Genomic DNA, 17,792 nt, shown 5'->3' with positions numbered 1-17,792 from the left:
AAGCATTTAACTTGTTAATTGAGTTACACATATTCAACCATAGAGTGAGAAATACTTTAAATTGTGTGGCTCCTTTACATTCAAGAAAAGCAAATGTGGAGTGAGGAGGATATGAGGGCTGAGAGTCTGCTGAACCCTCTGATGGAGTTGGTCCCTAATTCTCTCTAGCAGGAGCAGCTTGTTCCAACTGTGTCTGCTCTTTAAAAATAAGTAGTTTTCACGAAATGTGAAAGTTCAAGTACTTTTTCATCTATTTCTCAATGAAAACAATTTATCTCAGTACAGGAGGGGAAAAAATCAACTGAGTTTTTAGGAAATGGAGTACTGGTCTTCAATTTGGCACATAAATACGGCCACAATCATATGTAAAATCAACATGTATGAAACCACAACTGCTGTAGTTTATGTGTGATTTAAGGAATTTCCAAGAATAGTTACTTAATAAGTTTTTTCTTTATGAGCTGACTTTAGAACCCAATCCCTGTGTAAGTGGTGACAAACCTATATGTAAAAGCATGATCATAAATTGGAATACAGAATGAAGCAGGGCAAAAGCTAATAGAGTTCTGCCAAGAGAACGCATCAGTCATAGCAAACACCCTCTTCCAACAACACAAGAAAAGACTCTACACATGGACATCACCAGATGGTCAACACCAAAATCAGGTTGATTATATTCTTTGCAGCCAAAGATGGAGAAGATCTATGCAGTCAACAAAAACAAGACCAGGAGCTGACTGTGCCAAATTCAGACTTAAATTGAAGAAAGTGGGGAAAACCACTAGACCATTCAAGTATGACCTAAATCAAATCCCTTATGACTGTACAGTGGAAGTGAGAAATATATTTAAGGGCCTAGATCTGATAGACAGAGTGCCTGAGAACTATGGACAGAGGTTCGTGACTCTGTACAGGAGACAGGAATCAAGACCATCCCCAAGAAAAAGAAATCCAAAAAGCAAAATGGCTGTCTGAGGAGGCCTTACAAATAGCTGTGAAAAGAAGAGAAGCGAAAAGCAAAGGACAAAAGGAAAAACATACCCATTTGAATGCAGAGTTCCAAAGAATAGCAAGGAGAGATAAGAAAGCCTTCCTCAGTGATCAACACAAAGAAATAGAGGAAAATGATAGAATGGGAAACACTAGAGATCTCTTCAAGAAAATCAGAGATACCAAGGGAACATTTCATACAAAGATAGGCTCGATAAAGGACAGAAATGGTATGGACCTAACAGAAGCAGAAGATATTAAAAAGAGGTGGCAAGAATACACAGAAGAACTGTACAAAAAACATCTTTGCAACCCAGATAATCACAATGGTGTGGTCACACTCACCTAGAGCCAGACATCCTGGAATGTAAAGTCAAGTGAGCCTTAGGAAGCATCATTATGAACAAAGCTAGTAGAGGTGATGGAATTCCAGTTGAGCTATTTCAAATCCTGAAAGATGATGCTGTGAAAGTGCTGCAATCAATATGCCAGCAGACTTGGAAAACTCAGCAGTGGCCACAGGACTGGAAAAGGTCAGTTTTCATTCCAATCCCAAAGAAAGGCAATGCCAAAGAATACTCAAACTACTGCACAATTGCACTCATCTCACACACTAGTAAAGTAATGCTCAAAATTCTCCAACCCAGGCTTCAGCAATACGTGAACCGTGAACTTCCAGATGTTCAAGCTGGTTTTAGAAGAGGCAGAGGAACCAGAGATCAAATTGCCAACATTTGCTGGATCATCGAAAAAGCAAGAGTCCCAGAAAAACATCTATTTCTGCTTTATTGGCTATGCCACAGCCTTTTACTATGTGGATGACAATAAACTGTGGAAAATTCTTCAAGAGATGGGAATACCAGACCACCTGACCTGCCTCTTGAGAAACCTGTATGCAGGTCAGGAAGCAGCAGTCAGAACTGGACATGGAACAACATACTGATTCCGAATAGGAAAAGGATTATGTCAAGGCTGTATTTTGTCACCCTGTTTATTTAACTTATATGCAGAGTACATCACGAGAAATGCTGGGCTGGAAGAAGCACAAACTGGAATCAAGATTGCCGGGAGAAATATCAAGAACCTCAGATATGCAGATGACACCACCCTTATGGCAGAAAGTGAAGAAGAACTAAAAGGCTTCTTGATGAAAGTGAAAGAGGAGAGTGAAAAAGTCGGCTTAAAGCTCAACATTCAGAAAATGAAGATCATGGCATCCGGTCCCATCACTTCATGGCAAATAGATGGGGAAACACTGGAAACAGTGGCTTAATTTATTTTTCTGGGCTCCAAAATCACTGCAGATGGTGATTTCAGCCATGAAATTAAAAGACATTTACTCCTTGGAAGGAAAGTTATTACCAACCTAGACAGCATATTAAAAAGCAGAGATATCACTTTGTCAACAAAGGTCCGTCTAGTCAAGGCTATGGTTTTTCCAGTAATTATGGATGTGAAAGTTGGACTATAAAGAAAGCTGAGTGCTTAAGAATTGATGCTTTTGAACTGTGGTGTTGGAGAATACTCTTGAGAGTCCCTTGGACTGCAAGGAGATCAACCAGTCCATCCTAGAGGAGATCAGTCCTGGGTGTTCATTGGAAGGACTGATGTTGAAGCTGAAACTCCAATACTTTGGCCACCTGATGTGAAGAGCTGACTCATTTGAAAAGACCATGGTGCTGGGAAAGACTGAGGGCAGGAGGAGAAGGGGACGACAGCAGATGAGATGGTTGGATGGCATCACCGACTCGATGGACATGGGTTTGGGTGGACTCCGGGAGTTGGTGATGGACAGGGAAACCTGGCGTGCGCGGTTCATGGGGTTGCAAAGAGTCGGATATGACTGAGTGACTGAACTGAACCGAACTGAAATGTAATCACTTAGATTCTGTGAATAGGGAAGAGAAGAGAACCCAGAACTGACTTTTAGTGTATTCCAGCATTTAGAGATCAGGTAGAAGAGAATGTAATTATAAAAATTTGAGAAGCAATCAGTGATGTAGGAAGACAAGGAATGTGGTGTTCTGGCAGCCAGACAAAAGTTTCAGAAAGAATGTAGTGATCAGCTATTTAAAAAACTGTTGAGAGGCTGAGCATGAAGAAAAAAAGATCACTGCATTTGGCAACATGGCGGTCACTAATGACCTGATAATTTCAGTGGCAGGGAGGATGGAAATGATTGAGTGGCTAAAGGTAGAGAACTGGAGACTGTGATGAAGCCAACTCTTTCCAAATGTTTAACTGAGAAGGAAAGCAGAGAAGTAGAGTAGTAACTAGAGGCAGATAGGGGTTCAAAGGCAAGTTTTACTTTTTGTGTTCAGTGTTTTTAAAGATGGGTGCTAAGGGAAATTAGTAAATTGCAGGGAACGATGCAGTGAAAAGATGGAAATTGTTGATGGAACAGAGAAGGGGAGAATAATGGGATGGATGTGGGATGTGATTTTTTTCAGGCAGTGTAGGAGGGCTGAAGAGGAGGAAGTGATATGAAATAACATTCCATGTAGTCAAAGCTATGGGTTTTGAATGTATGAATGAATGTGAGAGTATGCATGTTGAGAGTTGAACCATAAAGAAAGCTGAGCGCAGAAGAATTGATGCTTTTGAAATGTGGTGCTGGAGAAGACTTGAGAGTTCCTTGGACTGCAAGGAGATCAAACTAGCCAGTCCTAGAGGAAATCAGTCCTGAATATTCATTGGAAGGACTGATACTGAGGCTGAAACTGCAATACTTTGGCCACCTGATGCAAAGAGCTGACTCATGGAAAAGACCCTAATGTTGGGAAAGATTGAAGGCAGGAAGAGAAGGGGACGACAGAGGACAAGGTTGAATGGCATCAACGACTCAATCGACGGGAGTTTGAGAAAGCTGCAGGAGATGGTGAAGGACAGGGAAGCCTGGCATGCTGGAGTCCATGGGGTCGCAAAGAATCAGACACAACTGAGTGACTGAACAACAAGAACAACCTTCTGTAAGAATGGGAAAATTTCTCTACTGGGGAAAACATAGTACCTCTGGGCAGAGAATGCCCATTGGAATTGGAGACAATGAATTAAAAAGCGAGACTAATCAGCATGATTTAGCTGCTTAGATGAAAGTGTGCAGAAGTTGTATTGCTGGATTTAGCCAGGATTAAAGTTTTTCAGGTGTATGTGGTAGAAGATTATGGCAGAACCCTGTACTCCCTCTCCTCCAACAAAACCCCTAGGGCTTGATAGTCAACAAAGGTTTGACATCCTGAGAACCAAGGAAGGGGAAGTGCGTAGGCATGGGTCTCTTTTATTAAGAATAATATTCTTCATTATATTAATAAACCAACTCACTTCCCCTCCTTTCAGAGGAAAGGGTTGTATTGAGTGTTGAGTTTGTGTATTTTACTTTCATAAGCACGTAGTTGGAGTTAAGTCTGAGTTTAAATTCCAGCCTCTCTTCCTATTAGCTATGACCTGTCAGATTAAGCTCTCTTGGTCTAATTTCCTCATTTCTAAAATGAGGATCATGAAACCTACGACAGAATTGCTATGAGGATTAAGCAGCACTCATAAGGCAATGGCATACAGTGGAAGGAGCATGGGTTTTGGGTGTCAGAAAGACTTATGTGTGAATCATTTAATAATTCGATCTCCTTAGGTAGGTTATTTCACTGCTCTGTGCCTCAATTTCATCGCTGGTAAAATGAAGATTATAGGATTATAATATCTACCTTGAAAGCTAGGAGTAATATTGGTTCAACACAGAGCTCAAATGGTGAGAACTGGCTCAGGATTCTCTCATCTATGTATCATCTATCATTTATCTTTCTATATACCTATTCATCTATCTTATGTATATTTGTCTATATTAGGAATATATATTACATATATGTATATCTTATTATATAAAGCTTTTGGAACAAAATTTCAAACACAGTAGACGCTTAATAAATATTATCCTTATCTTTCTTGCAGTCCATTCTCCTAAAGCAATAGTTCTTTGTTTTTTTGTTTTTTTAATTTTATTTTTTTTTAAACTTTACAATATTGTATTAGTTTTGCCAAATATCGAAATGAATCCACCACAGGTATACCTGTGTTCCCCATCCTGAACCCTCCTCCCTCCTCCCTCCCCATACCATCCCTCTGGGTCGTCCCAGTGCACCAGCCCCAAGCATCCAGTATCGTGCATCGAACCTGGACTGGCGACTTGTTTCATACATGATATTATACATGTTTCAAAGCCATTCTCCCAAATCTCCCCACCCTCTCCCTCTCCCACAGAGTCCATAAGACTGATCTATACATCAGTGTCTCTTTTGCTGTCTCGTACACAGGGTTATTGTTACCATCTTTCTAAATTCCATATATATGTGTTAGTATACTGTACTGGTGTTTTTCTTTCTGGCTTACTTCACTCTGTATAATAGGTTCCAGTTTCATCCATCTCATTAGAACTGATTCAAATGTATTCTTTTTAATGGCTGAGTAATACTCCATTGTGTATATGTACCACAGCTTTCTTACCCATTCATCTGCTGATGGGCATCTAGGTTGCTTCCATGTCCTGGCTATTATAAACAGTGCTGCGATGAACATTGGGGTACACGTGTCTCTTTCCCTTCTGGTTTCCTCAGTGTGTATGCCCAGCAGTGGGACTGCTGGATCATAAGGCAGTTCTATTTCCAGTTTTTTAAGGAATCTCCACACTGTTTGTTCTCCATAGTGGCTGTACTAGTTTGCATTCCCACCAACAGTGTAATACCTGGAAAACTTTAAATGCCTACCAGGCAGCCTAGCTGCATGCCTTTCAGCCTGATGGACAAGGCCTCCACCTTTTGGCTTTCCAAACAGACTCCTAAAGTGTTCTGTGTAATTTGATGACAGGCAGTCTGTACTCTGGCAACCAACAAGTACATGTTTGAAGCAGTAGTTCTTGACCTTAACAGTACGTGAGAATACCCCGAGGAACTTAAAAAACAAGACACCCACCCCCAGAAATACTGTTCTGGAGTAGCTCTCTGGCCTGTAGTTTTTGAAAGCTTCTGAAGTAAATCTAATTGCTATCAGGGTTAAGAATCAGTGCTAGAGTCATCTTTCTAAAGCCCAAGTGACACTATGTTGCTCCTCTGCTTAAAAATTTCTCATGATTTCGGTGGTGGTCTAGTGGATAGGAATCCGCCCGCCAACGCAGGGGAAGTGGGTTTGATCTGGTCTGTGTGCCACAACTACTGAGCCTCCTTGCTTCAACTACTAAAGCCTGCATACCTAGACCAGAGCCCATGCTTCACAAGAGAAGCCATGGCACGGAGAAGCCTGCATACTGCAACAAAGAGTAGCCCGCACACTGCAGCAGAGAGTACCCCAACTCGCCGCAACTAGAGAAAGCCCAAGCAGAGCAATGCGAACCAGCATAGCCAAAACTAAATAAATCCATTTTTAAAAATTTCTCATGATTTCCCATCATCTACTGAGTGTGGTCTGAGCTCATGTGGCATGTACGCTAGACCCCAAGCAGTGATTCTCAGCACTCTCAGGACGCATGACACACTCCGATAAATAACTTTGGCTTGGGTTCAACTGCCTCCAGTTCTCTTACTTGCTAGTTGTGTGATCTTAGGCAAGTTGCTTATCCTCTCTAAGCTTTAATTTTATCATCTAATTTCAGCTATGCCTCTTCTAACTCTGAACATTTGATCCTATTTTTCTTTCTTCTTGGAATGTCCTCTCTCTTTTTGCACTATGGGAAACACCTTATCTTCAAATTTCAGTTTTATGACTTATGATTACCAGGACTTCCCGTGGCTCAGATGGTAAAGTGTCTGCCTACAATGCGGGAGACCTGGGTTCAAACCCTGGGTTGGGAAGATCTCCTGGAGAAGGCAATGGCACCCCACTCCAGTACTCTTGCCTGGGAAATCCCATGGACGGAAGAGCCTGGTAGGCTACAGTCCATGGGGTCGCAAAGAGTCGGACACAACTGAGCGACTTCACTTTCACTTTCATGATTACCAAAGGGGTGGGGGGGCATGAAGGGATAAATTGGGAATTTGGGATTAACACATATATATATATATATATATATAAACTGGATAAACAACAAGGGTCTATTGTATAGCTCAGGGAACTATATTCAACGTCCTATAATAACCCATAATAGAAAAGAATCTGGGGACTTCCCTGGTGATTCAGTGGTTAAAACTTCAGCTTCCAATGATCCAAAATCTTGAAAACAAGATGGAGTTACAGATAAATAGCCTGGAGACAAGGATTGAGAAGATGCAAGAAATGTTTAACAAGGACCTAGAAGAAATAAAAAAACTTCACCGTCCAATGCAGGCAGTGTATGATCCATCCCTGGTTGGGGAGCTAAGATTCCACATGCCTCCTGGCCAAAAAACATAAAACATAAAACAGAAGCAACATTGTAACAAATTCAATAACGACTTATAATGACCCACGTTAAAAAAAAAAAACTTTAAAAAAAGATTCTGAAAAAAGAATATGTGTGTGTGTGTGTGTGTCTGTGTGTGTGGTGTTGCTGCTAAGTCACTTCAGTCGTGTCTGACTCTGTGCAACCCCATAGATGGAAGCCGACCAGGCTCCCCCGTCCTTGGGATTCTCCAGGCAAGAACACTGGAGTGGGTTGCCATTTCCTTCTCCAGTGCATGAAAGTGAAAAGTGAAAGGGAAGTGGCTCAGTCGTGTCCAACTCTTAGCAACCCCATGGACTGCAGCCTACCAGGCTCCTCCATCCATGGGATTTTCCAAGCAAGAGTACTGGAGTGGGGTGCCATTGCCTTCTCAGATATATATATATATATATATATATATATAGTGGATATATATACACATATAAAACTGAAGCACTTTGCTGTATACCCAAAACATTGTAAGTCAACTATACATCAATTAAAAATCAGTTTATGTGTTCTCTGCTAAGAAGCTTACCTTGAATGTCCCCTTCTTGACATAGTCCATCTTCTTTCTCTGAGTTCTTACGGCACTTTGTAAATGTCTCTGTTTTAGCTGTTGCATTTTAATTGTTTTCCACATCATCACATACCAGACTGTAAGCTTTTTGAGGGCTGAGCCTGTATCTCATTTATCTTCATATTATGTTGGCCTAGCATGGATACTGTTTCATCCTGAAGCGATCAATAAATTTTGTTGAATGAATAAAGTGAAATAAAATAGACAAAGATTCCTGAAACTGCCAATCTTGTGGATTCAGCAAAGAACCTGTATCTTTTGCTTGGTGGTTTGGAATAAATTGTGGCTGAGCAAGTAAATAACGTCAAATGAAAACTGTCAGACTGATACCATTTTCTACTGTGACAATGTCCAGCTGACTCATTAAAGGACCATTTCCTCTTGAGAAAAAACAAAACAATTAAAAACCATTGTCAATAAAAGTGGTAAGGACTTTGAATCATGGTTTTGTATAACTGGAATTTCTCCAAAAACCAGTATGGTCTGACTGGTAGACACACATGGTTTCCCAGCTGTAGCAAGTGAGTACACAAACTTTGTATAACACTGCAGTGGGGTTGGTTGGGATATCTTGTTGTTATGGACAGAGTGACCCCTGCATGCCCTAAATATATGTTTTTGAAAATCTTTTTCTCCTCCACTCCCTGCTTCTCATTCAACAAACTTTGTTATTGTTTTCACAGTGTGCTTGGCATGGACTTGGGCCTGGAGATGCAGAGATAGATAAAGTTCTTGTTTTCAAGTAGCTTGAAGTCTGCTAAGGATAGTGACTAAAGTCTGTTAGAACCTGTTTTCAAACACAGCAAGCACTGTAACATGAGTTACAGGAGGTAAGGGAGTGTTCGGGCTCTGGTGTCAGAATGGGGCGGACTTCGTAGGAAACTAGGAAAAGTTTGTAGAGGAGGTAAAGCTTGCAAACCCTTAAAAAAATTTATGTTGATGAGTTAGATGACAGGCAAAGCTATTCTGAACAAAGGGAACAGTAGCAACAAACGTAAGGGGTTATGATGATCCCTGTTGTGTTTGGGGATCTACTGGTGGTTCAACAAAACCAGAAGTGGATGATGCAGCAAGAGATGGAGCCGAGCAGATGGGTAAGGACTAGCTCCTGTACCCCTTATGAGCATGCCAAAGAGCTTGGACTTGATCTTGTAGGTACTGAGAGCCCTTAAAGGATGTCAAATCACTGATATAAACAGTGTTTTAATTTGAAAAGATCATGCTAGCAGCAACATGGAAGGGAGGCAAGTCGAGTCAGGGAGATCAGAACATCGCAGTAATAGTCAAGTGAGGGAAGAATGCTGTAGCAAAAGGGAGGAGGAGAAAGCAGATCAAAAAGATGTGAAGGTTGCGATGTTGATCATACTCCCTTAATGATTGAATGTAGGAAGACAGGGAGAGAGAAGCAGCTCCCAGGTCTCAAACTTTGGTGACTCGGTGAGGGGAGCTCTGTTTATGGGGATGGGAAATATTGGAGGGCTAGGATAGTGTAAGAGCAATATGCTGCTGCTGCTGCTAAGTCACTTCAGTCGTGTCCAACTCTGTGCGACCCTATAGATGGCAGCCCACCAGGCTCCCCCGTCCCTGGGATTCTCCAGGCAAGAACATTGGAGTAGGTTGCCATTTCCTTCTCCAATGCATGAAAGTGAAAAGTGAAAGTCAAGTCGCTCAGTCATGTCCGACTCTTCGAGACCCCATGGACTGCAGCCTACCAGGCTCCTCCATCCATGGGATTTTCCAGGCAAGAGTACTGGAGTGGGGTGCCATTGCCTATAAGGTTTAATTTTAGAAATTTTAATTATATTTAATTATTTTATTGCTTTACAATGTTGTGTTAGTTTCTGCTGTACAATGAAGTGAATCAGCTATATGTACACATATATCCCCTCCCTCTCGGACCTCCCTGCCCCTATCCCACGCATCTAAGTCATCAAAGAGCACCGAGCTGAGCTCCCTGGACTATACAGCAGCTTAAATAGCTTAAATAGGTGGTAGTATATAGAGTAAAGTTTAATTTAAAAAAAAAATTATTGTAGGGCTTCCCTGGGGGCTCGGTGGTAGAAAATCTGCCTGCCAAAGCAAGAGACACAGATTTGATTCCCGATCTGGGAAGATCCCAGATGCTGCAGAGCATTTAAGCCCATGTGCCACAACTATCGAGCCCATGTGCTAAAGCTACTGAAACCCGTGTGCCCAAGAACCTTGCAATAAGAAGCCGCAATGAGAGGAAGCGGTGCAATGAGAAGCCTGCAAGCAAAGGCACTGCAATGAGAAGCCTGTGTATAGCAACTAGTAATTCCACTTGTCACAACTAGAGAAATAAAATAAAATTTAATTTTAGTTTTTATTTTTGGCTGTGCTGGGTCTTTGTTGCTGTGCCCGGGGTTTCTTTAGTTGTAGAGAGTCAGGGCGACCCTCTGGTTGTTGTGCTCGGGCTTCTCGTTGCAATGGCTCCTCTTGATGCAGAGCACGGACTCTAGGCACATGGGCTTAAATAGTTCTGGTGTGTGAGCTTAGTTGCCTTGAGGCACATGGAATCTTCCTGGACCAGGGATCAAATCTGTGTCTCCTTCATTGGCAGGCTGACTTCTATCCACTGTACCACCAGAGAAGTCCTAAAGTTTAGAGAACAATTGAGTTTGAGATTTCTGTGAAACACCTAAGTGGGGTTTCTAATGATCATTTGGAAATAGGAATTACTAGTTCTTTGCAAAGGGAGCTAGAAACTTCTAGATCACAGCTTCAGGGTCTTATAGGTAACAAACCTGCAGCCGTTCACACTTAGACAAAAATCTCACTTTCCCGGGGGCTAATTTTTCAATATCAAATTCTCAAGACTGACCAATACTCTAGTCCTTTAGAAATCCAAATCAAGGGCTTAAGAAATCCAGATTCATACACTTTTTGTACATTTCTGTTTTGCCATCGAGTTGAATGTACAAAATGTTAAGAGTAAAAGTATGGAATGTACTTTTCATGTTTTAATGACAGTAATGTGTGTGCTTAGTCGCTAAGTCGTATCCAACTCTTTGTGATCCCATGGACTGCAGCCCTCCAGGCTCCTCTGTCCATGGGGATTCTCCAGGCAAGAATACTGGAATGGGTTGTCATGCCCTCCTCCAGGGGATCTTCCCAACCCAGGAATCAAACCAGGGTCTCCTGCATTGCAGGCGAATTCTTTACTAGCTGAACTATAGGGGAAGCCCCTTAATGACAGTAAATGCAGTGTAAATATGAGCACTCAGATATGCCTGTAATCAGACCAGAATTCAAGTAGGCTTTGCCAGGGCCAAAGCTGACCTCAAGGTGGCACTCCAGTCTCACTGGAATAAAGGGCTCTGGCATCATCGTATTCACCTCGAAGTGGACAGTCCACACTGAAGTAAAGAGCTGGCATAAATTCTGTGTCCACAGACCCCAAAGTTAAACCTTCTGGGAGAATTTATAGGGAAGGAAGTGTGTTTGTGTGTATGTTTTAATCCACTCTGATCTAAGGCTGGATCAGCACAAAGGGTATAATATGATAGAAGGTCTCCATCCAAAAAAGACATTTCACCAGGGTTCACAACTAACCAAAATAATATCCTCATTATTATGTAATAATAATTAATAATAAGTAGCTACATGTATTGGTGGGCTTCCCTGGAGGCTCAGTCGGTGAAAAATTCATCTGCCAATGCTGGAGACTCAAGAGACACAGGTTTGATCCCTGGGTCAGGAAGATCTCCTAGGGGAGGGCATGGCAACCCACTCCAGTATTCTTGCCTGGAGAATCCCATGGACAGAGGAGCCTGGAGGGCTACAGTCCATGGGGTTGCAAAGAGTCAGAAACAACTGAAGCAACCGAGCACTCACACACAGTGAGGACCCCTATTGTGAATTTGAGGCCTCTTCCTGAAACTCTTCACCACCTGTAAGAAACAGATATTTAACTCTGTGGGAGAGGGAGAGGGTGGGGAGATTTGGGAGAATAGCATTGAAACATGTATAATATCATGTATGAAACGAGTCGCCAGTCCAGGTTCGATGCACAGTGCTGGATGTTTGGGGCTGGTGCACTGGGACGACCCAGGGGTAGGGTCGGGGAGGGAGGAGGGAGGAGGGTTCAGGATGGGGAACTCGGGTATACCTGTGGCGGATTCATTTCGATATTTGGCAAAACTAATACAATATTGTAAAGTTTAAAAAAAAAAAAAGAAACAGATATTTACATAGTCATGAAATATGGCCCATGGTGTATTTATCAATTATCAATAGCAACTTTACAGTGGCGAAATCTAGCTGGTATGTTGAGACAGTGAAGTATAAATGAGAAAGCAAATGCAATAAAATACCAGTATTTGTGCCATAGAGAGATTCTTTTCCTTTCACAGGGGAAAAAACTAGGGTACTGGACCTGATTGGCCAGCAGTGGAGCAGAGGAGAAATTTCTATCTTTGATCTTCATCTGTGAAAGCCCAAATCCCACAAAAGTTTCCAAATGAAATATTTACCTTTCTAAGGGGTAGAGAATTATTGGTGAATCCTATACTCTATAAAGGAAGACTCCCAAGTGAAAGACACAAGTAATAAAACTCCAGGATAATATTATTGTACTGACCATACACAGCAGAGGTGGGAGTTAGTTGTCTTTACTCCTGCAATGCTTAATCAAGAGTGTCCAATCATATTTATACAGCATTTTTTAAATGCCTTACGGACATCAAAGCCAAAAAGCTTCTCTGCCTCTCTAGGGGTTAATGTGAGCATTTTGTACATCGTCACCCTAATAGAATGACCAATTTGCCTGAGTTGTTGTTTTTTTTTTTTTTTTTCCCTTTAAAGAGCTGTTATTTTAGTGAGAAGGAAAAGATGTCCAGAGAAGCTTTTTGTTCAACCTGTCGGTGTTTGCATGATTTACAGTATAATTAACCAGCCCTGGAGCACCAGCCGACCAGCTCCTTTCACTATTCATCATGTTTCCAGTGACTTTAGATCATCAGCTCTGCTGGGAGGAAATACCTCCTCCTTAGAGATGTAAAAATATTGTGTCCCTGATCATTCCCACAGGCGGAATGGGACCCATCTTTGTATTAGTATTGTTTTTCAGACCTAAGGGATTCCTCCCCTATCCCATTATTTTTGCCCGTCATTACTCTCAGAGCTAAAATGTAATTAAGTAATTACATGTAGAATCTAATAATACTTACGAAGAATTTTGCTATTTGATTGCTTATAGTTACTAGAACATATTTGTTAAGATATGGAAGTCTGTAACTCAAAATCTAAAACAAAACACCTAACAAATGCATAATAAATATCATCACAAAAACTATTTTAAATCTCTATATTCAAACCTTGCTAGGTACCTAAAAAACTTCAAAGGTGTCTACTTTGGGTCCAATAGCTCTTCTTCTAAAAAGTTATCCTAAATATACACCTCCAACAATATGAAAATACAAATGCACAAGGTTAATAATTGCAGTACTGTTTGTATTTGCAAAATATGGGACACTGTAAATGCCCATTAGCGGAAAGAAATTGAATAAACTATTGGTACAAACACATAATTGAGCACTATATATCTGTAAGAGAAACTGAAGATGATGTCTATAAACTGACAAGGAATAATTTCAAGGATATACAATTCAGTGAAAAAAAGCGAAGAACAAAAGAGTATCCACAATATGCTGCCTTTCGTGTAAGAAAAAAAGGGAAGTGAGAAAATACACAAGTGACTTTTTTGACCAAAAAGCAAACCAGGAAGGATAAACCAGAAATTAATGAGATTACTGTTACTTACAGGAAGTGGTTGGGAATGAGGTTGAAACGGTGAGTAGAAGACAGAAAGTGATATTTCTCTCGAATATTCCTCTTTGTATAGTTATGTCTTTTGGAGCCATGTTAACGATTCATATATTAGGCAGAACACATACACACAGAAAAAGAGGAAAAGCCTAAAAATGGAATACAAATAAATCAGCCTAGGTTTTAAATGAATGAAAGTGAAAGAAAGTGAAAGTGAAGTCTTTCAGTCCTGTCCGACTCTTTGCGACCCTGTGGACTGTAGCCCTCCAGGCTCCTCCGTCCATGGGATTCTCCAGGCAAGAATACTGGAGTGGGTAGCCATTTCCTTCTCCGGGGGATCTTCCCGACGCGGGGATCGAACCCAGGGCTCCCGCATTGCAGGCAGATGCTTTAACCTCTGAGCCACCAGGGAAGCCCTTAAATGAATAACCACATGGAAAAACGTGTATATATGTGGGACAGAGAATTAACTGAACCCAAGGAACTTTAGAATATATATTTGTTTGGCTATATACTCTCAGACTAAAGAAAAAAGGAACTGTAAGTGCATATTAAACTTGGCTTGGTTTTTTGCAATAGTTGGGGTTTTTTTTTTTTTTGGTAGCAGTTCTAAAACTACTTTCTATGTATTCTGAGATTGGGTAAATAAATACACATATAAATATATTCTGGACAATGAGTTCAAATTTCTCACTGAGAGAAAAGAGCTTTACAAATATGGAAAGAAAGAAGAGTAGAATGAATTCTATAGTACTGGATTAGAACTGGACATGACAACCCTTCCAGTGAGAAAGACCAGAAGCAGTGTTACCCTAGGAGCAAATTCTGTTTGCTAATAAAAAGATCCATGACTCCTTGAAAGACTTGCTTATTCTAGAGCTAGATCTGGGAAAGAATACACACACACACACACATAGAGGAAAAGTCTAAAATGGAATGCAGGCAAATCAACCTAATGGTTTTAAATGAATAATACAATCACTTGGAAAAGCAGGTGTATGAATATGAGACAGAAAATTAACTGAACCCAAGGAATTTAGAATACATTTTTTTGCTATATGCTCTCAGACTAAAGAAAAAAATGAACTGTAACTAAATATTAAACTGTATGCAGTTTTTGCAATGGTTTGCAAAAAATATATATATATTTTTTGGTAGTAATTCTAAAACTACTTTCAGTGTATTTGAGATTGGGTAAATATTTATGGACAATGAAATTCAAATTTCAAAGAACAAGATGAACCTTGAACTCACTGTATTAAATGAGTAAATTAGGAAATGCTCAAAAAATGGTGGGACATACCAGAATGACAAAAAAAAAACTACACTGAGAGACTTCCCTGGCAGTCCGATGGTTAACTCTAGGCTTCCAATGTAGGGAGCTCAGATTAGATCCCTGGTCAGGGAACCAAAATGCCGCATGCCTCATGGCAAAAGGAAAAAAAGAGCTATACCAAAGAGACTAGTACGAGCCAAATCTGGGACAACGAAACATAAACAATGAAAGCCGGGTATTATAACCCATTGAGTAAAATAAGAATATATCAACATATAGATAAATGAAAAGAGTAAAGAATGTGGAAGAAGATAAAGTGAGTCCCAGTAGAATGCCAGCTAATAAACATAGAAGGAATGATGGAATTTAAAAAATCACACACAGACACAAATAATTGCTTTTTTAATAAATTAAAAAATAATTTATTAAAAAAAATCACATACACAAAAGAAAAAAAAATCACTATTTGACAGCTGTCACTCTAATAACTGAATGATTAATGGATGGTAAAATGAGTGGGTGAATTTGGATGAGAAACAGGATATTTACATGACAAAGTATGTTCTTACAAGATATTAATTACAAAGAGAAAAGTAGTGAATTTAGAGTGGAGAAATTGTCAGACGCCGTGTTAACAAAATAATCGAAATAAATGATAATGCAAATTAATAAAAAACAATATTTGGGAAATCTTGGTGAGACATTCACAGGAATTTTGAGTACTGTTTTTACAACTTTTCTGTAAGTCTGGGATTATATAAAAAGAAAAGATTAGGAAAGGTAATTAAAGCACTTTTGAGGTGTTTGCTAGGCTATAGCAGACAAAGGTCATAATCAGTATATAGGAAGTTAGTTCTGCCTGCCTCCTTGGAGACCAGTTTATGGAAAGTCATTGTTGGGGAGTAGGGTGTGGCAGGAGGGCAAAAATTTTATTAAATGTTCCCTTGAATGATATTTTAAAAATTCTTTTTGAAATAATATAAACCTGTTGAAAAAGAATTTTTGATAGCAATAAAAACATGTATATATAGCTGAATCATTTTGTTGTACACCCGAAAATAACAAACCATTGTAAGTCAACTGTACTTCAATAAAAATAAAATAAAATAACAAAATACATAGCTAATGAAAAATGAAGATTTTTTGTACTTAAAATCTAAGCAAAAGAATTCTATAACTTCTACGCAAAATACTGTATAAAAAGAAAAGCACTAAAATTCTAGTAATTAACTGAAATAAAAATCAACACAATGTTCAAAAAAATAAATAAAATTTAAAACTCTCTACTATGTACCAGAGACAAATTCTTTTTCTAGTCTTTAAATAACTAGATGCAGATTTAAATCCCAGGAAACATACAAATCAAAGAGATTTTAAAGCATTTAGAATGAAGTAATTTCTGTTCTCTTCCCAGATAGTAAATTTAATAGAGATTTCTGATGATGATGGCACTTATAAAGCTTTGATGTTACTGATGCAGAGATACACTCCAAAACTGTTTTTCTCTATCACATAGAGATAAGTCAAAGATCATTGAAAAGAACTGTCCTAGGTAACAAATACTACTACTGCAATGACTTGTTAGACACTGTTCTAAATATTGTTCACATGTTAATAATCCATTTAATGTCACTGCAACCCTGTCTAATAGTGTCTAATAGAGCAGTGGACACTATTATTAGACTCAGTTTACAATTGAGAAAATCAAGGTTCTCAAACTTCCTTGATTAACTGTGCTGTTAGTGTCTCAGTAGTTTTTTCATGGCAACTCAGGCCAATACCTAGTAATTCCATTAACAGAGTTGTTAGGGCCAAATATCTTAACATCTTCCCTTGAAAACAAGGGCTTCCCTTGTGGCTCAGCCTGTAAATAATCTGCCTGCAAAGTGGGAGACCTGGGTTTGATCCCTGGGTTGGGAAGATCCCCTGGAGAAGGGAAAGGCTACCCACTCCAGTATGCTGGCCTGGAGAATTCCATGAACTGTATAGTCCACGGGGTTGCAAATAGTCAGACTCAACTGAGCAACTCACTATCCACTATCACTATCTTAACATCTCTCTGTGATTTCACAACTTAGTAGCCATTAAAATACATGTAAACTGAAAGAGAAAATATATTCTTATTTTATTGTTAAATAATCATCAGTTCAGTTCAGTCCCTTAGTTGTGTCTGACGACTCTTTGTGACTCCTTAGACTGCAGCACACCAAGCTTCCCTGTCCATCACCCACTCCCGGAGCTTACTCAAACTCATGTCCATTGCTAATGGGATGGATGAGCCTGTTGAGTGCTGTGTGTGTATCTGTGTGTGGGGGTGTGTTCAGTCACTCAGTCATGTCCAACTCTGCAACCCCATGGACTGTAGCCCACCAGGCTCTTCTTCTAGGCAAGAATACTGGAGTGAGTTGCCATGCCCTACTCCAAGGGATCTTCCTGACCTAGGGATTGAACCCACACCTCTTGCATCTCCTGCATTGGCAGGTGGATTCTGTCCAGCTTTGAAAACTTTGAGCTCAGATCAGACACTGACACACTCATTTCCTGTTCCACACTGATATTAATGCAGTACTTGCTTTTCATCACGACTGCAGAAAATCCAACTCTTCAAAGACATGGCATCACTGGCACTTCCCTGGTGGTCCAATAGTTAAGACTCTTCAGTCCCACAGGCAGGGGGCCTGAGGTTGCGTCCCTGGTTGGGGAACTAAGATCCCAGATTTCACATGTTGTAACTTCCAAGCCCACACACCACAACTAGAGAAGCCTGTGGTCATCGA

Source organism: Bison bison, unplaced genomic scaffold (genome assembly GCF_000754665.1).
Source record: "Bison bison bison isolate TAMUID 2011002044 unplaced genomic scaffold, Bison_UMD1.0 scf7180017864472, whole genome shotgun sequence".
In the NCBI taxonomy this organism is placed as follows: domain Eukaryota; kingdom Metazoa; phylum Chordata; class Mammalia; order Artiodactyla; family Bovidae; genus Bison; species Bison bison.
The sequence above is the reverse complement of the archived record's forward strand: the minus strand, read 5'-3'. Positions refer to the sequence as shown.